At 40.7% G+C, this 23,950-nt stretch overlaps 1 long non-coding RNA gene across 1 annotated transcript in view; it reads right to left on the reverse strand.

Annotated features, from left to right (window-relative positions):
- Positions 1-3,619: 3,619 nt before the first annotated feature.
- LOC121916308 overlaps positions 3,620-23,950 on the reverse strand; it is a 36,959-nt gene continuing 16,628 nt past the window's right edge. Inside the window, exons 3-7 of the long non-coding RNA XR_006100818.1 lie at positions 16,809-16,952; positions 14,376-14,486; positions 12,772-12,944; positions 12,062-12,194; positions 3,620-6,288 (exon numbers count right to left, since the gene is read on the reverse strand). This is a non-coding gene — a long non-coding RNA (uncharacterized LOC121916308). The remainder of the gene's footprint in view (positions 6,289-12,061; positions 12,195-12,771; positions 12,945-14,375; positions 14,487-16,808; positions 16,953-23,950) is intronic.

Below are 23,950 nucleotides of genomic sequence, written 5' to 3' on the forward strand. Positions count from 1 at the left end.
CGGGCGTTCTGATTCAGGTCCGACGACCGTAACCAAGCGTGTCTGCGGAGCGCTATAGCAGCCGCCATAGATTTGGCAGAGCAGTCGGTAGCATGCCTGGCCGAGGTGATAAGCCAACTCCCGATGGAATGGGCCTCATCGCGGACTTCTGACAGAATTGTCTGGGAGTCATCTGGTAGGTCTGGTACAAGGGGGGAGATCTTCTCCATCAGCCACTGAATATAAGCTCCCATGCACGCGTTGTAGTTTGCAACTCGCATGCCTAGAGCCGACGAGAAATAGGCCTTTTTGGCCAGAGCATCGATCTTCTTTGCTTCTCTGTCTGAGGGCATCAGGGAGGCTTTCGGGGTCGATGCTCGCTGGGATCCCTCCACAATGGCTGAGTTTTGTTTAGGATGTCCGAACAGCCATGACGGAGTAGCTGGAGCGATCCTATAGAGAGACTCCACCTTTCTGTTGTTGGATGAAGTCGATGAGGGAGCTTCCCAGGAGCGCCTGGCCAACTTCTCCAGCGAAGGGAGAAGGGGAATCGCCGGTGGGGTTGGCAGCTTGCCATGGACCCGCCTCTCAATGGGGTCAGATGCTTCATCCTCAACCTGGGAGGTCTTAATGTCCAGAGCATTAGACATCTTTATGACGTGCTCTGCGAAGGACCTGACATCATCCGACGGTGAGACAGCCCCCGGCTGGGCGAAGTCCTGAGAGATGGACTGGTAGTCATCTTCCCTGGAAGACAGAGAATCGCCTCTGGGGCGATAACGGGCTCGGGATGATGTTTTGTCGTCCGACTCGAGCTCCACGACCTCCAGATTGGTGGCGTCCACCCGGCAAGGTGAGAAAGTCGATGCCCTGGAGGGTCTGGAAGCAGCCCTTGGTCTGGGTCTCCGGTCCCGAGGTTGAAAAAGAGAGTCTTCATCATCCCGAGGGACCAGTTTGTAGTACCTGTCGGTCTCAGTATTGTAATAATACTCCGGTTCCCGTTCTCGAGATGGCGATGGCGAGGCCACTCGACGGGTACGGGTTGGCATTGGGGTGAGCGAGCGGCGGTCGTCTCTAGAACTGACGGGAGAAACCGGGTCTGGTAGCGTAGGTCGGGACCTCAGTGGTGACTCGGAGCGGTGATCAGAGCGGTGACCAGCAGTTTGAGGAGATCTGGGGAGCAAGTTCCTAGATGTCCGTGATGCCATCCGGGGGTCCGATGGTCGACCCTCGGCACCCGGCGATCTCCGATTGGTGTCTGCGCGCTCCCGATCAGGATCTGGACGGCTATGTGACACCTCTACATCGACGGTCATAGACGGGTCTCGCTCGTCTTGGTGACGGCGCTTTGCCGAACGATCTCTCTCTAAAGAGGAGGTGCGGGGCCTCTTAGATGTGGAAGAGCACGCCGTCTTAGTCGGTGACTTGGTCGAGCCGGAAGGAGTCAAGGCCTTGGTGGCCGAGGAGCCCGAAGTGGAACCCGACTTCGAGGTGGAGGAAGTGGGTGCCTTCGGGACAGATGATCTCAAGGCTGAACCCTTATGGGAGCTCGAGTCCTTCGCAGTGTCGCGACCCTCCTTGGGCCCCTTCTTGTGTTTTTTGTCCTTCTTCGAAGGCCGAGGGACTTCTCCCGATGGGTCCTGGTCTGGAGGGTCCGGGGCGGCAGTTCGCGCCGGTGGGTCATCTGAAAGCTCCTGGGTTGGAGCTTCGGCGACAGTTGGCAAGGGGGTCGCAGAGGAAGAGGAAGCCCCCGCAGAAGACATTGCCCCTGATGTGAAGACTTTGGTATATATCGCAGCCTTCAATCTAGTCTCCCGATTCTTTCGCGCCTGAGGGGTTAGGGACTTACAGAGAGCGCACGATGCTGGAACGTGCGTCTCTCCCAGGCAGAAAAGACAGGACGAATGGGGATCCTGGCCAGGAATCTTACCCCCACACACGGAGCACTTTTTGAAGGGCACCGATGGCATGATCCGGAAAACGAAGTCAGGCAGTCCGAGTTGGCAACGAGCGAGGGAGACAAGCCGAGGGGTAAGAAGATGCGAGGTCTAACAGTCCGAGTCAAAAGCCAAAAAGCAAGTCGTGGGGCAGGCAGAAGAAGAGTCGAGAAAACGGTCCGAGGTCAATTTTCCAGTGATTCCTAAACTGAGTCAAGAGCGAAGTTCCTACTGGCAGCTAACGCGGCGGAAAAAAGGAACTGGGGAAAAGAGCGGGAACGGAGGTTTTATAGGGGATGGGCGGGGTTACCGCCAAAAAGTTTTCAACATGTTGCAAAGTGTACTTTGCCTAGTGATTCCAGAAGTTTCCGAAGGCACTGCGCAGGCGCAGTACAACCCATTTGTATGATTCAACCCATTTGTATGATTCGCAGAGACCACGAAGAAGAAATTTAACTGTTAAGTGAGCCTGGCTACACATTACACTGCCCAGCCTGGCTCTTAATAGTCAGGAATTCTGAAAGTTTACCCTCAACAAGTTATAGTAGTGGAAAGCTGGTAGTCTCATGAGGAAGTTTCTGCCATGGCAGCAAAATCAGGAGAGATGTGGTTAGGCCTATCCTTTGCCGCTGCTGTGAAGCCAGGAGGGGCACAGCAGGAGGAGGGTCCAACCGGATGTTCCCTCTCTTCTGGGGTGTCACCTGGTATGGGCTGCACCCCCTAGTGATACCACTGGTAAAGGTTTTATGACAGTGCAACAAAGATTGTTTTCTGAGGCTTGAAGGGTATTCAGAGGTAAGGGCCTGAATTATGTTGGTACATTATGTGGATGTAACTATGCTGGTGTACAATGGCAATTAGTGGTTCCCATGACATTGGGACAGTGAATTTACTCCAGGTCTAACTCCAAGCTTTAAAAGAACTCTCCATGGTGCTGCAGCCCATACCTCAAATAAGTAGCCAAAGCCTGATGTTGATTCAGTGCTCTGCTGACACAGGAGACACCAGCCACCACTCTTGGTGTAAAGTGTGGTGGCAGGAGGACAAAGGCCATGGACAGAGCAACTGTGAATTAGGTAAATGGGAAATAAGCTACTTGGAGCCAGCAGATTTTTTCTGCCTTCCTTCACCACTGCTGCATGATGCTGAAAACAGTGCAACTAGTGCAGCAACATGATTGTGACCAGAACGTTTACTTTTCCAGACACAATTTAATAAGTAGTTTCTTAAAACAGAGTCTGTTCCATTCAGAAGGCTCAAAATGATATAATTTGAACCATCATGATGCATTCTTTTAAGGTGGGAAGGGGACTTCAGAGTGTTCGTCAGCTTACTCAAAAAGGCTGTTTAAGTACTTCAGATTCACTCAGAATGACTTCAGTGCTACCATTTCAAATTAGTTAAGAATCCTATAAACATTTGTCTGGCATTGTCCTTTTAATTCAACAGGACTTATGGTAGTTTGAAGCAGACAAGGATAGGTTTGTACAGTATTGTTAAAAATATAAATAAAGCTGTGATACATGTTAGAAATGAGTAAGACAGTATGAAATAAAAATAAAATGCATATATGATTTTATTTAAACAAATATCTATGAATTACAGACTTTGGAATAAGAAAAACACAAAAAGGGATAATAATTCCACAGCTGTTAGCATGGCATTTTTATTCATTCATTATCAATGAAACAAATACATAATGTCTTCTCAACTTTCAAACTAGAACACAGTGATGTAACTTGGATGTAAATCTGCCATAGATTTCTGATGATTGATTCACATTTTTATAATTACTTTCAGGGGAGCAGCCTTTTAGTTGTATAGTGTACTGCGTACAATCTCTTTCCTTGTAGTAAAATCTTTAGTGATTAAGTGTTATTTATTCTAGGATGTAGTTATGTGTTCTTGACCTCTTTTATAGTGAACATATCATATGCTGATAAGGATCAACACAGCTGCCTGCCTTTTTTGGACTTTCCTCCAGGGCCTGGCTATGGGTACTGCCCCACTGAGCACTTGCATATCAAAATCTACCACTATCCCAGTGGGTATCTGCTGAGATTCACATTGTGTATGCAGCCCACTGCTGAACAGCAATTATGAACGGTTGTACTGAGGCTTGACAAACTGCTTACTTTTGCAATCCCAGGCAGGTATCACAAAGCAAGAATTCCACTGAAACTCCTACATGTAGAGTTGTCAAAGCTCATGGCCTGACTCTTAGGCTGGCATCCTCTTCGACAGTTCACCAGGAGAGAGGGAGAAATCTCAAGGTAACAGTCTTGAAAGTGTGTGTGTGTGTGTTTACAAACACACACACACACCCCTTATTTATTAGACATTTTAAAACATGGATGGTATATTCTGTGGCAGTATGATACATTGGTTTGAGCATTAGACTACAGCTTTGGAGACCAGGGTTCATTTCCTTGCTCAGCTATGGAGACTCACACACTGAGTCACATACTCTCAGCCCCAGAAAAGTCCATGAAAGTTTGCTACAGGGATGTCATAGATCGGAAACAACAACAACAACAAAATTCTGTTCAGCTGTGCTGGGTGTCTAACATATCACCATTACTGAGATCAGCAGGGGGTGCACCTTGTATCCTCACTAGAACCTGTTTCCTGTGACATGACAGTCGCCTTGGGTCCCACTCTGGGAGAAAGATGGCATATAAATGAAATAAATAAATCAATAAATTAATAAATATTACATGGTCCTGTTCCTACACTTCAGGTTTTGGCACCCAAAATCTCAGCGTCTGGCAATGTACTGACCTGACAGTCTTATGTATATGCGTGTCTGTGTGTAAGGAGGTATGAGGCAGTATGTGTGCAATTTGAATTTAAACAAAGGTGTCTGTCATCCAAATTTCTCAACAGCTATGTCCCTATATACCTATCTATATTCAGAGTTTGGGGGAAAAAATTGGATGACAACTGCCAGAATACTCCAGCTATTATGGCAATAGACCAAAAAAAGTATTTTCCCAAGTCTTCTGTGTATTTTAGTTATGGTATGTGTATTTACATTCTTAGCCCTGTCATATTTCCATGACCCCACCCCATACATATCTGCAGGGTTTGGGAAAATTACTTTTTTAGACTGTGGCCATAATGGCCATGGGATTCTGTGACATGTAATTTGGAAAAGTAATATTTCCCAAGCTCTGTATGTAGATAAATATATGGGGGTTTAGGTGCCGAGAAGTTTAGACAATAGACATTTTATGAACATATGAAAAATCCACCAAAGTTCATACACCAAAGTTTGCATCAGTATCTTGTTTCCCATAGTGGCTTCCTAGAGATGACACCAGGAAGCCTACAAGCTTGGCATGAAAGCAACTTTCATTCAGTTGGTCAGTGAATCATTTTACACCCCACCTTTCTCCCTTGAATGGGATTCAATAACCCTATCCTGTTGTTGCTCGACCTCTCAACAGCTGCCTTTTAGAAGCATGCTGTCTCTGAAACTGAAAGTTTTATATTGCTGTTACAGCTAATAGCCACTCAGTGATAACCTTAATTGCCACAAATTCCCTTTCATTTTCCCTTTAAAGACTTCTTAAGGCAGTGGTTGTCATCATATCTCTGGTACATCAAACTGCATACATTAATTTCTTTTTCATTCCACCAAATAGTTCCAAGTGTATGCTTAACTCTGGACCCTGCCATTTAATATTTGTCTTTGTCAATTAAAAATGGCCCACTCACAGTTAATCAACCACATGATGTCAAGACAATTAACACTGCAATCCTATATATTCAGCAGTAAATCCTTTAAAGTTCAATGGGTCATACTCCCAGGAAGGTATATATTGATTTGCAGAATACAGCTTGTAGTCCAATAACATTTATATGTGTCTTTGTCCATATGTTAATAAGCATGCACACACACACACACGTCTTCTGAAAACTATTCAGTGTCATTTCATGGTATAATGCTCTTCATTTGATTATATTATGTCTGCCTTTCACTATGTAACAAAGAAGGGAAGTACATCAAGCAAATGCTGCTGCAGATAGAACAAGCATCCTCAAGCAGGAGTAATAATACCAGGAGATCTTTAGACGAAAGCCCATTTCAATGTACATTGTGTTTTAAAGAATCACTTCCTCTGTGCTCTAGGTCTTGAAAGGGAACATCCCACTTGTGTTTGCTGACACAAAGGAATGTCCCAGCCCACGTGATGTTATCAGTCCTTCCTGTAGCACTGCAACAGTATCCTGGTTGTTTCTTCCAGAGAATTATTAATTGTTTTCAAGGGAAGAGTGACTCCTTTGGGTGGGATCTTCTGGCATCTAATTCAGTTGCAGTGGGTGGTGTTTGGAGGACACCCAGGCACATGACACAGATCTCCGGCTGCTGAGAAACCAAATATAGGATCTTAGCTCTCAAAGCCATTAGTAAGCACAGATTTTTAGGGCTGATTCATAAGATGGAAATTATCATGTTCCAAAACTCAGCTTAAAGCAAGGGGGAGTTATTGCATCGTTATTAAGGAGCTCCCTCTTGAACCTAACATAACCTTGTTGGACACTGTTCTTAATATGTAATGCAATGCTGAATTTTGTCTAATTTTGATCATGTTCTTGCACTGTATGTTCAAATCCATCCAATTCAGTTTCAAGCTTCATAATTTCACAAATACATCAATCTACACTAAAGTTATTTCAATTTCAGGTTTGGTTGAAGCTAGAAGTATTAACTTGAAGATTCATATTTTCGCATTCTTGTGCCATTGCTAGTATTAGAACAATTTTAGAAGTATCTAAAAAGTGTTATGATGAATGTCCTAGCATTTATTCTCATTTTTGGGAGGTATTGAAGAATCCAGATGGACCATTCTTGGGAGTGTATGATTTTGCTACATATGGTGTTGAATTTGCACTCATGAAGTGCAAACCTAAAGCCGGTTTGATTGTAGAGTTTAGAAAAGTTACTTTTTTGGACTATTGCTCAAAGCCAGCATGATATTCTGAGACTTGTAGTCCAAGAAAAAAAAAGTTTCCATGTTCTGGTTATGGGTCAGCATAGGTCACATAATTTACATTCAACATGTTTCTCTTTTTGTTCCTTGTGACATCAAGGACTTCAGAAAGTAGGTCTGGGAAAGTCCTCAGTCTGGGAATCAAACACTATGGATATCTGAAAACATATCTCTCTTTTGAGTACATCACACATGTCAGATATTGCATGTTTGAATGCTCTTCCAAAGCATCTCTTACACAGGAGACACATTAACAAAACTGAAATAGGCTCACCTAAAGTTTGCCAAGACTGTGGACAATTCTGGGGTCACTGATTTGAATCAGTGTAGGGTAGCTCCTTAGGTGTTGTGATCAGGAGGAAAGATAGGTAAACTGTTCTGAGCTAGATCTGGCTATACTGTAGTGCCAGGCCTCCTAAACATTTCTGAAAACTGAAACACATCAGTGCTATACAGGAAGCTTTATTGGTAATCAATTATGCAGCAGGTGGTTTATGGCCAAGGAAAGCATTCTATTCCTTTAGATGAGGAATTCCAGCCTCATCTCTCCACAAGTGATAGAATCAGGTCCCTAAGCAACTAATTCTACTCAGACAGAGGACAATCTAGTCCCAGATATCAGACTATCTGGATTGGGGTGCAGCCCCGGTATGAGGCAACTGGAAAGTGGATCACTGAATCTACATAGAACAGAACCAAACAAAGGAAACTGAACTTCAGAAATATGACCCATCTCTCATCATCTTAGTTATAAGAACTGCAAAAGCAAGTAGGTAAAAGAAAAGTTTTATTTTCTGATGCATTCCTAGCTGAACTGCCAGCCAGCCAGCCAGTGTTTTCTAGCAAGGTGTAATAAACTAAAATTACCCTTTCTATGCCACTGGGATAGAACATTTGGCCATAGTATTGATAAAGATTCTAGTGGGGCTAATACTTATCACAATGACTAAGCAATTTTAAGATGGCAGGTGGTTCTGTTTTTTTTTTTTCCATTTTGTTCTTTATAGCTGCATCACTAATTCATACTTATTTTGGAGTAAGTCACAAGGAATACAGTGGGCTTAATTTTGAGCAAGCATGCATAGGATTGAGTGGAAAATATCGTTTTTCTGTCTTATTTTAAAATTGGTATTCCAATCCTTATAAATACACATTCACTGGACTATATAATTCATATGAGATATATAATATATGAGACCTGTCTGCAATCAATCCCTTTTTTTTTTTTTTTTTTTTTACAGTTAGATACATTAAATATGCTGTTGGGAAATTGTGAGGAGAGGCAGGCACATCAAGATTTGATTTATTTTACAGACAACACAAAATAATTCATTGCTGAAACACAAATGGTGATCTGGGCTAGCTTCAGCCCCTTGATGCAGTGGCATCACTAGGGATGGTGTCAGCTGGTGTGGGAACTCAAGGTGTGCCCCCCCCTCCATTGACCTCCTCCCATTACTACACCATACAGAATCCTTAGTAATGTTTTTGTACTAATGTTACTCATAAATCGTAATTCCCATATTACTCAATCTAATGGTAATAGTTGTGACTAGCAAAATTAAATTTATACCTTTAAATTACAATATCATATGCACAGCCTAAATATATGTACAGATGAATAGTTTCATGTGGTTAAAGTGAAAATTTGGTCAAATGCGATGTTTTTCAAGAAAATGTTAAAGAATAAAGTTTTTATTTAAAAAAAATAAGACTTAATTTAAAATAATAATATATTTTAAATTAAAAACCAAACCAAACCCTGGAACCTCTCCTTTCTCCTCCCACCAAGCCTCACCCCACTGATACCATCTCTTACAGCATTTTAAATGGAAACAGGCAAATACCACAGTCCATTTCTGCCAAAATACAGATATTTCAGAAGCAGTGGTGCCACCCCCTCTTAGGATGTCACCTGGTGCAGTCTTAACCCCCCGCCACATCCCTTAGTGCTGCCATTGCCCTGATGAATTAATCCACTAGATGGTTGTTGAATGTGAATTTGTATTTACAATAATTGTGAAAAGGGGATTAACAATCATTCTCTCTCTCTCTCTGGGAAACCCTGGAAACTATAAGGGTTTTAAAATCAAAGAAATCTTATCACCCTTGCTAAACAATTCCCAGTATTCCTTGGCGAAGCCATGACAAAATGGCATGCAGCTCATGTAAACTGTAGTACAGATAATCCATCTGTTCCCACCTCTACCTATAGAGATTTAAATTCTATTACAACTATGCTACAAAGTGATGAATCTTGGAGAAACTGCTATTTCAAATTTTGAGAAACAGAATGAACAAACTTACAGATTTATTTATCAGACCTGAGATGTAAAAATAATGCAGTGACAGATTTTGTAGCATAGGGAAGTATGTTGACAGTGCAATGAAATATATTAGTAAAATGTTTGGTATTTCTGTCTATAACAAGCTACTTGCACTCATTTTAGAAGTGACTATATATTCTGTTCCATTATTACTTACATAGATATTTAGTTAGTGTTAGCTAGTGCCAAGCATGAGCTGCTGTGACATAAATGCACATTACTTCATCTAGCAAAATATGAACTTGGACGTTTCCCATCAATGGGAATGTTTTAAGCTCTAGTTACTACGCCACCCACCAGAATTTTAATGACCTAGTGTGTGTAATATGTGTACTAGTAGTGACAGGAATTATCTGCCTAGCTATCCAAGAACAAAGTGTTATTTTGTGAGAAGAACTGTGTAATAATGCCATAGCAACCTTGCTGAAAATGGTAGCGACTAAATTGCGATAACAGTGCTATGTTATTTCCTAATGACACTTATGTTTCTGCTACATAAACCATTGCCAAACTAATAAGACTGTCCATGTAGCACTGTTTTTTGCTAAATGAGTCAAATATGAACTTTCCATATTTAAGTGAAGACTTTTTGTGTGTTTTTTTTAAAAAAAACTTTACATGATGGTATTTATCTGTCACATTTATATCCAACCTTTTCCCCCTGAAGGTGTTGTACAACTCATTTTACCTTTCTGCACTGTGTCATCATGAGAATACAGTGAGATAAATTAGGCTGAAAGATGATGGTCTTATGTCACTATCCAGTTAAAGCACTTTGATGCCCTTTAATTGCCAAGGCTCTATCCTATGGTATTCTGGCATTTTGTGAGGTATTTAAAATTCTCTACCTTCTCTAGAGCCTCACCAAACTACAAATCACATGATTCTGCAGGATATAGTCATGGCTGTGGAAAGTGGAATTAAAGTGCTATAATTACACAGTGAAAAAGAAACCAGTGACTGGCTCAAGGTCACTTGGAGGTTTTTCTAGCTTCATGGGGAATTTGAAAGTGGGTCTTGGTAAGGGAAGGCAGATAAAATCTGTTGGCTCTGAATATTATATTTCTCCAAAGTCTTACCTCCTTCGTGGCCACTGTGTCTGTGACCATTTCCCTGTTGCTTCTGCCTGTGCATAATTACATTGGAACAGCATACCAACAGAATTCTGCCCTTAGTCTGAAACTCTAACCACTCTACTACACTGACTCTCAACTGTGCATCTCAGCCCATATCATATATTTGACCTCTAATGTAGATAAGCAAGGACACTGTATGGCTCACACAGATAGCTGGCCACCCAGAGCCTACTCTTCTCCCATGTGTGTATAGAAAGCAAGGGTATGTGTAACTCATGAAAAAGAGGCATCTGTGGTGAAAAGTGTTATAACTGGAGAAATTTGTATGAGTAGCTATATGCCTATGAGAAACCACAGAGGACTCTGTCTATATTGTCTGCTCTGTTACTTCCTCATCAGCAGACTAATGGTATCAGACTTAACCCCACATTCTGGCAGGGAGTTGGACTTGATGGCCCTTGAGGTCTCTTCCAACTCTATGACCCTTATCACATGGAGGCTTACCATCGGCAAAAGATTCCTGAAGCATACCTGAAGCACTAAGGTGGGATAGCCAGTCGCGCTTCTTAATCATCATTGAGGGATCTTGCTTCTCTCCCATTTTCAAAGCATTCATGGAGCAGTCATTTCTTGAATAACAGGAAAATCATGCGATTTTCCCATTAGAGTTTTTGTTGTTTATTGCCTGGTTATTCCCTGGTTGTTCATGGGATAAAGGCTCTTGTGTTAATCACATTTCAATCATGTTTTAATCTCAATTGTGTGATTTTGATGGGTTAATCACCCAATTTCACCCTGTGTGATAAACTTCTATGATTCTGTGATTCTGTAATAACAATTTTTGGCATGGTCAGGGTTAGTGAGTGTGACTGCGGGGGGGGGGAGGGATATGACCAGGGGAGAGAGAAGGATGAATAGGGAGTGTGTACATTTCAGCTTGATTTTCTTTGTAACAACAAGAAACTTTTAATCTTTTTTGCTTTAGAAAAATATCCTTTGCCAAGTAATTGTTCCTCCCTAGGGCTTGTCAGAAGCCAAAACTTTGCTCACTCCTCCTCCCCATTTTTCCTTTTCTAGCCCCATTCTATTGCTATAATGCTATAATATTATGGTGCACTAATAGTGCCCGCATTCCTTCTCTCTCTGTCTCTCTGTCTCTCTCTCTCTCTGTCTCTCTCTCTCTCATACACACACACAGAGAGACAGAGAAAGTAAAGAAGTGCCAAAACAGTCTTAAAGTTTACTAAAAGAATTTATTTCCTATGTCTCTGTTTCTTTGTTCAGACATACTACTCACTGCATGGGGATAGATTAGATAGGTAGGCCAGTAGCTATTGACATTCATTCATTAGTGAAGTATGATCTATTCCGGCCGTGGGAAGTGCACACACACATGTGCAAACACACATACACACTCACATAGGGTTTGTTCTGAGGGTAAAATGGGATATCTCTTTATATACCAGTGAATTTTGTTTCGTAGATGCCAAGGAGTGTTCTATGTTTCTTAGATTCTCCCTCTCTCTCTCTCTCTCTCTCTCTCTGTGTGTGTGTGTGTGTGTGTGTGTGTGTATAAATCCTAAAAGGAAGGAAGACTGTAATATTTTTTTTCTGATATTTCAAATATTAATCATTCTCAGTACAAGACATATTCTGGGTAATATTGTAATCTTTTTCTGGTTTTATAACTTATTTGCATAATATGGCTTATATAATATATGGCGCAAGCCTTTGGTTGTATTTACCTAAACCAGACGTATCTTTATTAACTGGTGAGCCTTGAATCCACATCTTATTTCATCACTGCTGGTGCTGCTTATTCAGAACTGGTACTCTCCAGTAGCTTATATTGCATTTCAAACATCTTCCTAATAAACCCTGGATTGAAGTAAACATATATTTTAAATTTTCTGCACATTGTCTATTAATTTTTTCAAAGAGTGTTCTTTCTGGGCGGCTTAGGAAATCATTTAAACTAATTTTTTAGACTCTCAGATGTAGATCCTGTTGCCACTGTGAGAAAACTACACAATGGCCTGTTACAGACTGCCAAAATAAAGCTGCTTCAAGTCACAGTGGAGGCATGGTGTTTCAATGATGCATGCGTCCTAAGAGTCCAGAAGCCGCACCAAAGCCACACTCCAGTCCTTAGGGCTGGAGCGTGGCTTTGGTGCGACTTCTGGACTGTTAGGACGCATGCATCATTGAAACATCATACCTCCACTGTGACTCGAAGCAGTTTTATTTTGGCAGTCTGTAACAGGCCAATCTAACATCAAGACTCTGGCATTTGGCTTTTATGCATGCACAATAGACTATATGGCTACACCAGGTGTTAAAGGACAACGACACCATGTTTCCAAACATAAAGTTGTCATCACAAAACACCAGATGCAGATAGCTGCCTTGAGCCATGAAAGGGATCATTAGGAAAGAGATTTTTTTAAAAACTCACCTGCCAATATTGCTATAGCCTTTGTACCAATGGATGGTGACACCACACTTGGAACATGGTCCAAATAAGTATTCCATTCTTTCTGGAATGGGAGCACAAAGCTTCCTGCAGCTGCTTCATCTCTGACCAATGTAAGGTGACAAGTTGGTCTTTCTGTTGTCATAATGTTCTTCCTGGAAGGTAGCATTTACAATGGTACTTAGTCCCTTGGCTGGTGAATCAAGCTAAAATATGCTTTTTGTCTGCTCTCCAGTCCCAGGGCACTTGGAGCTCTGGATCTCAGCTGCATACAAGGGACTATCTCTGGATAAGGGCTTGAAAATCCAAGTCTTTGAGAAACGATTGTCTACCAGCTGATTTATTTGGAGCCTGTTAGCTTGACTAACAACAGTTATCACCATACTGAATGCTTCGTTGGTTTGTATAATTTGCTTTATTCATCTGACTCAGTCCCACCCCTTCATCACATCCTTCCAGCCCAAAGTTACAATTCTAGCCAAAAGATATATGTAATGGTTATATATAATATATAAAGTCATGACATTAGGGGAAAATATTGCATGAGTTTCAGTAATGCTTTCTTTTGTTTGAGAATGTAAAGATAGAGAAACAACTGGCCTCAAGTAGCAGAAAGGATCGACCTAAGGTGCCTAGACATGTTTCTCACAAGATAGGATGCCATATTTTACACAGAATTTCAGCAGGTTGCTGACTTCTGCGTCACCTTTTGCATTGTATTATTGCATGGGGTACAACATTGGCTCAGCAGGATCTTTATTTCTGCAAAAGCAAAGAACTGTGAAAGAAATTGTTCCTGCTGTTTTGCATTCAGCATTTAAGTGCTACGATTCATCCAAAAAGATTGAACTGTCTGGGCTGTGAACAGAACTGAGCTATGAGTTTCTTAGATGTCCATTAATGGTTTTAATAACCATAGCATCACTGACATTTAGTTCCAAAACACCTATTAGGGGATTCCTTTATTAGAAGAACCTGAGCTGCCAAAATATTGTACAGGTTTTCAAGGTTTTGAGATGCCTTCATCAGGCTAGGTGGCAAATAAAGCTAAAGAGCAAGAAGAAACTAAACAGTTGATGAAGTGAAAACAAGGGATTTGCTTTCATCACAATCATAACATGAAGAAGGAAGTTGTACTGGATCAGATTAGGTTCTGTTAGGAACTGTAAATGTAGTGTCATTTGCCTAGGAGTGCTGGGTGGAAGAAACAGAAGTGCCTGTCCCTGGTGATGCCAGAACTGACTATGGTGACCCATGCCTTGATTACACCCCATTTGGATTGCTCTAGCACACTCTAATTGGGTGTGCTTTGGAAACTGGAAGTTTCAGAAAGTCCCAAATATTATGGCAAGGCTGCTGACAGGGGCTGGTTACAGGGAACATACAGTCGGCCCTCCGTATCCATAGATTCTGCATCCATGGATTCAACCATTCATGACTTGAAAATATTTTCTAAAAATCCAAAAAGCAAATCTTGATTTTATCATTTTATATAAGGGACATCATTTTATAACACTATTGTATATAATGGGACTTGAGCATCCACTGATTCTGTTAACAAGTGCCATTCAATGGCAGAAGGTTACCTCTGGATATGCCCCCCTTTATTTTACTCTGATGAGAAGTGTTTTGCATCTTCCTTCCCAGGTTTGGGATTTCTCCTTTGCTTCTCCCTCTTGGTCACTGAAGTAGGTAGGCTATAAAAATATCAAATGAATCTGTGAATTATCAACATTTTGTAAAATGTGGTTATAGCTTAATTTTCAGATTCTCATTTGTTGTTGGTAATGTTGTGTACCTAGAAGTTGTTTCTAATTTGTGGTTAACCTATCATGGGTTTTTCATGGCAGAATTTGTTCAGAGGAGGTTTACCATTGCCTTTCTCAGAGATTAAGAGAGTGTGACTTGCCCAAGGTCACCTGGTGGGTTTGCATGGCCAAGCAGCATTCAAACACTGATGTCCAGAGGTGTAATCCAATGCTCAAACTACTACACCACACTGGCTCTCTTAACTTTTAGATTCTCATTTGTGGTCACAACTTAATTTTCAGACTCTGATTTGAGCAGAAAAAACGTTTCATCCATTAATTCTGAAATGACCCACACCCTCAAGAAAAAGCCAACCCAAGCTGTTTTGGATTTGTTTTTGTTTTTAGGTCTGGATGCTTTCAGTGGTGTGAGTCAGAATACAAGTGTATCTTTTTTTCTTTCATTTTTGTTTTTTGCCCTGGGGCAGAAAGATAAATTTTAGATTTCTTATTTTTCTCTAGTCCTCCTCCCCACCTTCTTAAGGGCTAGTTGACAGGGAGTGTACTTGATGGAAAAGTCACCCCCCCAAAAAAAAATCAAACAAAAATGCAGTTAGTTTTTAAAAAAGAAAGAAAGAACTAATCTGCCATTGGGAGGGAATTGGCAGTGAGTGGGGGAATATAACACATGAATATCTTGTTAAAAGATTTATGAATCCATGCTGAATGTCAGCCCATTTTAAGACTGTTTATAAAATATTAAACAAAATGACAGAATTAGTGGTTCAAAGAATGATTATATGAAACAGGCTCCAGGATTTTTCTTCAGTGTGTGACCCAATTCTTTGCTGAATTTTAAGAAAGATGTCTTCCAGCGATTAGATGCATACTTTGCTATGTAATTTAAGTGCTTTCTTTCTCTCTCCTCCTTATCTCTCTTAGAGATGATGTTAAGATCTTTGTATTAACATATATCTATTTTTTCCCTTATGGTAGAGGAGTAGTTCGGGAAAAGGAATAATTTTGCAAAGGAAAATGCTTGAGAAGAAAAGTGTTAAGAAGCCCCCTCCCATTTACTGGCTTTGAATTATAGACTATTATGGCTGTTTTTCATTAAAATAAAGCCTCACCTTCCTCAGTGCTGTAGCCGGGGGGAGGGGGGGCTATTGTCTTAGAAAAGACAATAATGCTAGGAAACGTAGAATGCAGTAGAAGGACAGAGAGACCATATGCCAGATGGATGGACTCAATCAGAGAGGCCATGGGCCTGAGCCTGCAGGACCTGAGCAAAGCAGTGCAGGACAGGGTCTCTTCGAGAGGTCTCATCTACAGGATCACCATGAACCAAGCGCCTTTAATAACAAATAATTTAAATAATAATAATTTGTTTTATTTATATACCACTATTCCAAAGATCATAGTGGTGAACAGCAAGTAAGCTAATTAGCAAGTAAGCTAATTTGCCCCCAACAGTCTGGGTACTCATTTTAGCGACCTTGGAAGGATGCAAGCCTGAGTCGAGCTTGGGCCCTTTTGCTGGTCTTGAACTCGCAACCTTGTGGTTTTGAGTGAATGGCTGCAGTACAAGCATTTAACCACTGCGCCACCAGGGCTCCTTATAGATAATATTAGATGTCTGACTCATCATGTACTTTAATACTTTAAATATGCTCCCCTCCACTGGAAATAGACACTGGTTCTGCATATTCAGTTTTGATTTTACCTTGCCTTATGACAGCATAGAGAGAAATATCAAATCTTAGTTGTTAATAGAAATTGAAATACTCATGGATGCTATAAACAAGGGAGCTGAAACAGAGGAACTTAACACTGTGAAATTCCTCAAAACTGTTGTAATACAAATAAAATGGCAGCTACACTTGTTTCCAGATTCTTAATTAGCATCCTCCACAATGGTTTCCCTCCATTCCAAGAGCATACCGATACAGATAACAGAAAGTGATGAATAGAACACTTAAGAAAACAGAAAAAACACTGAGAGAGAAGTGATAATGAACTGTAATTAAAAAGGACATCTAAAGCCAATTTCTAGATGGGAGGAATGTTAAATTGGAAGAATTTATTTGTGTGCTTTTTTGGATGTTTTTCTTTTGTTGTTTAGTAATGTTTACAGTTTAGCTATTGTTCATGTATGATTTTTTTTTTAAAGAGATATAAATAAATTCTGTGGGGGGCTATTTTTCTTTACAAGCTTAATAAACATGATTAACAAAAACAAAAACAAAATCCTTAATGGTTCTTTTGACTTACATTTACTATTCCCACTAGGCCAGTTTTTTATCTGGGTTTCAATTTTGCCTTTTCTGGGGGTTACGTATGGGGCCTCTGAAATATTTTCTTCATGATCTTCTTAGGCTTGGGCAATTGTCATTGTCACAAAAGAGGAGCAGCAGCCTAAAAAAAAAAGGACAAAAAAGGGCACAACAAAATTAGAATGGTCTAATATATAAGTATAGATACAAATATGTACATATGTAGAAAGTTAGCATGTAGTAATATGCAGATGTAGATGCAAATGTTGAAAGAGTGTTCATCATTTAAACAGAAATATAATATCCATTATATTGGGGAAGACCAACCAGGTGGCCTGGATCACCATCTAATTGTTGATAGGCAGCTCCAAGGGCTGCCTTTTTGTTCAAATCTTAACAGCCCCCTAAACAAAGAATGTGCCAGTTGTGTGAGAAAATGGGCCTGGCAAAGTGGAAGTCAGGCCATACCTTTTCAGAAGCAAAGAGCATTTTGTTCTGCTCTCTTAGTTATAGTTTGCATATCTTCCAAATCATCTGAAAGAAAGCACACAGGAAGTGTATGGAAGCTGGGGCAAGAGTTCTCTTTGTTCTGTGGACAATTCCTCCAATGTAGCCTTTTCAAATTATGTAAGTGGCACAAAGCATGAACCCAGGCTCTTGTATACGTGCATGTACAAATGAAAATTATTCCATGATATATGAGCAGAAGGAATTGCAGGGGCCAACATGGCACAGAATAAACCTTTCAATGCAAAACTGAACTTGGAAATGAATTTTAAAACCAGCTATAATATGTTGCATGCTATGTTTGAACTGCACAAAATATCTTTAAAATATTAAAGTTCTGGTCATGACTTGATTTCCTGGATGGTTTAAATGGCTTAAGGAGATGAATATGTTTAGCCTGGAGAAGAGAAGACTGAGAGGCAGCCATTTTAAAATATTTAAAGGGATGTCAGATAACAAATGGAGCGAGCTTGTTGTTTGCTGCTCCTGAAACTCAGAACCAAATAGGTAGAATCAAACAGTGCTCCAAAACAGACTGGCAACCTGTGGAACTCTTATAACAACACAGTCGCTCAACAGGCCTCCACGAAAGGGCAGCCTGCAGCCACCCATTTTTATGCTGCAAGGAGGCTGCACTAACCAAATGGTGCGACTTCCGCCAGGACTAAAAAGAACCCACTGAAACCGGGTTCTTTTTAGTCCGCATGTTGGGCGCCATTGTTGCACTATTGGCACATTCGCATGCACCGATGATGCATGCATGGCACCATGGTATTTGGAAGCTGCTCTGCACCTGCATCATCATGGCGGCCCCCATTTGGACGGGACTGACCCATGATGGCACCGGCAGTGTGGGATATGGCTTGGGAGCGTGCAAACGCTCCACATCCCGAGCCCTAAAATCAGCCCCAGATTGCCGCTTTTCAGCAGTCTGTACTGGGCCTTTAGTTGTGTGCCTTTAGCGAGTCCCAATCAACAATCTGGCCAAAGTGTTTTGGGCCAGCAGATGTTTCCAGGCACTCTTCAAATGCTTCTTCCTATAGCCAGGTCCAACTTCTGTAGGAATGAGGAGCTGGTTCACAATCCTTAACTGTGCAAATACACTCCTGGCTATTGTTGAAACCTGAGCTCCCATCCTTAGAGCTGAATCCAGGAGCACACCCAAGCTGTGCACCTGCATCCTCAGAGGAAGTGTAACCCCATCCAACATCATGAGGTATGACTGGCACCAACATTGGTTTTGTTTCAGGATCAGTGTAAAGCATTCTTTTTGACAGCCAGCATGGCGCAGAAACAGAGGGCCAAGTAACAGGGGCAGGTCAGGGTACTCTGGGCTGCCCTGGAGTATCTTGGCCATTGGAGACAAGATCCTAGTCTTGATTTTATTGCTTTTGCAGTTTTTCTTTGTTTTGCTAGCATGTTTGAGAACCAATGCAGTGTGGTGTTTGACTAGGACTCTGGGAGACCAGGATTGAAATCCTAACTCAGCCATATAAAGCACCTGTGTGGCCTTGTGCAAACTGCAGTCACTCAGCCTCTGAGAAGGCAAACTCCTTTTGAATAAATCTTGCAAAGGAAGGTCATCATATGTTGGAAACAATTTGAAGGAATTGTGAGAGAGACAGTATATTTGCAGTGTCTGAGCGCATGCATATATGCATGCAAACCTACTGAATTGCTGCCCCTGAAGGTTTTTAATAGAGGCAACTTACCTTTGACATGGACAAGTAAAAGGATCACATGGAGGGCCTTTTTTGCAGCCCCAGGGTCTTAAACATTCTTGGTTTAATGTAACCCATCCCTCTGGTTTTTCAAAAGTAGAGATTGATTTCCAGGTACTTCTGATTTGTCTGTCTTTTCCCCTGGGAATCCATGCAGCCAGTGCAGGAGTCCAGGAACAACAAATTGGCTCTCATGCTCACTGAAGCTGGCCATCTGCTTTAGAAGGCAAGATTTGCATAGAACTACTAAAGCCTAACTTTTGGATCTGTAAATGTTTCTTGGGATACTACTGTCTCTGCAGAGACACAATGGCATTTTTGACTGCCTATCACTTTAGTAACTGTGGAGAGGGGAGGAGGAATTTTTCACTCACCCCTGCCCCATGCACACACACAGAGGTCAAGGCAGTGTGCCTAACATAATTGGAAGGTTAAATGAAGTGTAGGATGTGGGGATGTGGAAAGAAAATTGCCACCTTTTGCTTTGGTTTTGACCCATGTGTTAACTTGGTTTGGCCTGAACAATCCAGCATTTTTCCCAATTTGGGGGGGGGGGGGCTTGAAGGCTTCAAGTATTGCAAAATGGGGCCTTGTAGACCATATGAGCTCACATATGTGCCACACTTTCCCCACCCCTGGTTTAAGCTCAGCCTATGGGGAAATAAGGGCAAATAATACAAAACACTAATAAACCACTTCTGACCTATTTCTAAAGGAAACCAAACCTTGATTAAGTACTGTACCCTGGATCTTCTGCTCACCAAGAATAATGGAGTGGACATGACATTATTTTAACAATTTTTGAATGAAAAAAAAAACTCCCAAGGTGCTGTTTTCAATGGTTTATCAGTTTGCTATTAATTAAGCAGTTTTATTTTACAACATCAAGGGATGCACTTTACATCTGAAAACAGATTTAAACAGCAGGAAAAAGAGTTAACAATTTTCCCAGACAGATTAGCTCTGTGTTTGCATTCAAATCTGTGATCCTTAATCTTAACCTTCTTTACAGAACCTTCTTTTCTCAGAAGTTGATTAAAGAATGAATAAGTAATTGTTTCATTATAACATGTGACACCAAATGAGTCGAATTCAATCCAAGTACAGTCATTCTATTAATTTCAATGTGCTTAACATTTGAATTTAGCCAGTGTTTTGAGCCCTGTTGTGCCTGGAGTGAGTACAGCACAATTTCACATACAATTAATAATAATAATAATAATAATAATAATAATAATAAGTAGTAGTAGTAGTAGTGATGGTGCATGTTATTCAGCATGTTGTCTACATACTTCTACATAATTCTCTTTGTATGTTCATGCTAGGTGCCATTTCCTGCTACAAGGCTGTAAACAGTCTCCCAGTCACCAATCACCACTAAGGTCCAAAACACACAGCAGAAATAACCCAGTCTGAGACTGCTTTAACTGACTTGGTTCAGTGCCAGGAAATTAAGCTAACTGTAGTTTTTTGTGAGGCATTTAGTCTTCTCTGCCGGAGAGCTCTGGGGCCACAATAAACTACAGTTCCCAGAATTCCCTAGCATTGAGCCAAGGCAGTTAAAGCTGTCTCAAACTGGATTATTTCTGCAGTGTGTTTTGGACCTTACATTTTAGGATGGCTTGGTTTATTTTTGGTCCATGTGATTTTTGAAAGTCTCCACACATAAGTCCGTTCTGTCCTGCTTCCAGACTAATGACATTTAAAAATCTAAGCTCATATTTAAATACATATTTGATTACATATTTTGAATACATTTTCTCTTAAATTATATATGTTTAAATATATTTTATCTCAAAATATGAATTTCTAAACATATTTCATGTATGAATTGTTTTTTTTAAAATACACAGATTGTTGTTGTTGTTGTTATGTGCCTTCAAGTCATTCCAGACTTATGGTGACCCAATCACAAGATTTTCTTGATAAGATTTATTCAGAGGAGGTTTTGTCACTGACTTTCTTTGAGGCTTGGAAATTGTGACTTGCCCAGGGTCACCCAGTGGATTTCCATAGCTGAGCAGGGATTCAGAACGCTGGTCTCCAGAGTTGCAGTCCAACCATCAAACCAAGACATCATGCTGGCTCTCAAATACACAGATACATCATATATATACTTTTTAAAGAAAACTAGTTGAAAATTTCATAGCAATATTTAGTCAAGTGCAAAATGCAATGCCCAGAATTTCCAAATCAAGTTAGTTTTAACTTGCCTTCACAAAGATCCAGTTCTTCAAGCATCCCGACTTAGAATGCAGCCTAAAACATGTTCGGTTTTGATGTATCTTGGACTCATAAACCAATTAAGCTAATGCATGTTTCATGCAATCTCTTTCTTTTCTGTTTAGTTGAAAACATAAGACAATACTAGCAGATTTAGGGAGAATGGGGATTACATTTCTGTCATAATAATGATTATTTCTTGTTTTGAATTAATTCCTTGAAATGACCATGAGCCAGCAATATTTAGATGGAAAATTTTCTGTACTACGAGTTAATACACCAAAGCATTAGAGTGTCAGCTGACGTTATTCATTTCACTTTGATTTGATGAACACTTGACTTCAAAGTGTTTTCCGGCAGCCAATCGTTCTTGTTATATAAAATGGGATTTGGCTTACTGCTAGCTTTGCTCAATACCCACCCCCAATGTTCTTCTAGTGTAGTTTATAATTGAACAGCAGGAAGATTTGCCAAACAATCGTCACATGGAAAAGGCTTTGCTGCTCCAACAGCTGATTCTATTTTTCTTTGGCTTTCCTATTTAGAGAGGTTGCTATACTAGCTCTAGAGATATGGCTAGATGCCCAACAATTACTTGGCAAACTGAAAAACAATTGATATGCTAAATCTCTCTAGTAGATCAGGGGCCATCTTGGATCTCTTTCATACTTCTCCAAAGGGCCGTCTTTAGTCAAGTGTCATCAAAGCTTCCTTCCACCTGAAGCATTCATACCCCAGCTGGACTAAAGAGAGCCCAGCATGTTATGAAGCGAGGTATCATTACACAACATATTGACAGTGGGAAGTAAAGTTTCACAAAACAGAAACATCAGCTGTTCAGCATGCTCCATTCTTTGTTTGTGATGAAACTTTGTGTTTCTGAAGTTACTTGTTGTTTTTTCTCTAGCTGGCTGCCAGCAATAAGGATGAGGGTCAGCAGCTGCCTAAATCTTCATAACAGTTCAGGCTGTCAGTATGAGCAGAGTTTACTGATGACATGGTGGCAACCTGGCCTCAACCCAGCAACTCGACGTCTTGGTTAAACATTATGACACATCATCACAGTCTTACTTTTGATTGGCCATAGTTGCTCCACAAACAAGGAGAAGTAGTCATAGCAGATAAATATGGATAAGGGAAGCAGTACTGAAGCACACACACTATCACACACACTCACACTCATACACAGAGAGAGATGCAGATACAAAGCTACAGCTCAGGATTGAGCAATTCAACTGAGTCATCAATGAAGCCAAGCTTTGTAGGAAGGTGTCTTGATTTCATCAAAGAAACTATGACCCTGAGTTTGCAGGACATGAACATGGTTATCAATTACAGGTTTGCCAGAAAGCAAGGTCATTGCAAAGGTGTGTAACATCAAGGAAGGTGTTTTACTGCATTTGAAAAGGGATGACTGTTTTGATATCACCAAGTAATCCTATATGTATCTACTGAAAAAGAGGGATGTAAAGAATGCTTTCAGGTTTTCTCATCCTTGAGAAAGGCTAAACATCATGATACCTTTCTTGTTTCAGTGTGTGTGTGTATGTATGAGTGTGTATGTGTATATATGTGTGTGTGTATTGCAACACACACACACACAAAATCACAAATAGTTATGAAATATGAAAAGGCATGAAAATTGTATCATGCAATTTAATAGTCCCCCATAACTCACAACTTTTTTAAAAAGGAGAAAAAAACTAACCTGAAGTGAGAGCACAAGCTGGAGGGACTTAGGTTGATACCTAATCATGTAGAGAACAGGTTTGTGTGTTAGAAACTGGAATGACCAAGCCAAAAGGATGCATTTGATTTCTGCAAAAGATTTGAAATGGAAGAATTTAATCAGATCCGAAGCAATGGAATGCCAATTCACTACCCTTTGCCTGGATCATGCACAGAAGAGCTGGAAATTACTCCAAGGCTCATCTTGTCCAACCACCCTGACTATTGCAGAAATCACAGCTGACATCCAGCACCTGTTTTAAAAACCTCTAGCGAAGGGGATTCTATCACCTTCTGAGATAGTCTATTCTACCGCCAAAAAGCATTTCTTGTCAGGAAGTTCTTCCTGAGGTTTTCCATTAATCTTTCCTGATCTAATTAGATATATGCAATTGATTGCAATGAACAGATAGATTTAGGAACTGAGCAGTTATGTTTCTGCTGGCTGAGAGGTCCTCTCCTTCTCTCCAGTACCTTTTCAAAAAACATTCTTTCTTAAGTAAATGTGATGGCTTGGCCTCTGGGGAAGTAGAGCATAGCAGTTGCAATGTTAATAACAGAAGCCTTACCTGTGCTATATCAAGCAAGTGTACTTAAAAGGGAGCACTCCTGAAACATCACTCATAATGAGGATTGTTATAATCAATAGTCTGGAAAACATTAAAGGCTATAGTAATATTCTTCTACTGCCATGATGTCACACTGTGTGAACACAGGGCAGGAAAAAATGGAAGAAATATCAGTTCTTAATTCTCTTTTAAAGACCCTCGTTGACCCCTGTTTCAGATGGCAAATTGAAAAGAAAAGCTGCCTGTGCTTTCAAGCCTGAAAGGTTTTCTATTAAAGCAATTTGGATTTCTTTTTCTCTTATCTTCTCCTTGCAGACAGTTGGTATTATGTCCTTAAGCCATGCTTTGGCCTTGGGGCTTGTTTGGGTTTTTTTTTTCTTTTGTATGGAAAG

The sequence above is a fragment of the Sceloporus undulatus genome, chromosome 1 (genome assembly GCF_019175285.1).
Source record: "Sceloporus undulatus isolate JIND9_A2432 ecotype Alabama chromosome 1, SceUnd_v1.1, whole genome shotgun sequence".
Lineage (NCBI taxonomy): Eukaryota > Metazoa > Chordata > Lepidosauria > Squamata > Phrynosomatidae > Sceloporus > Sceloporus undulatus.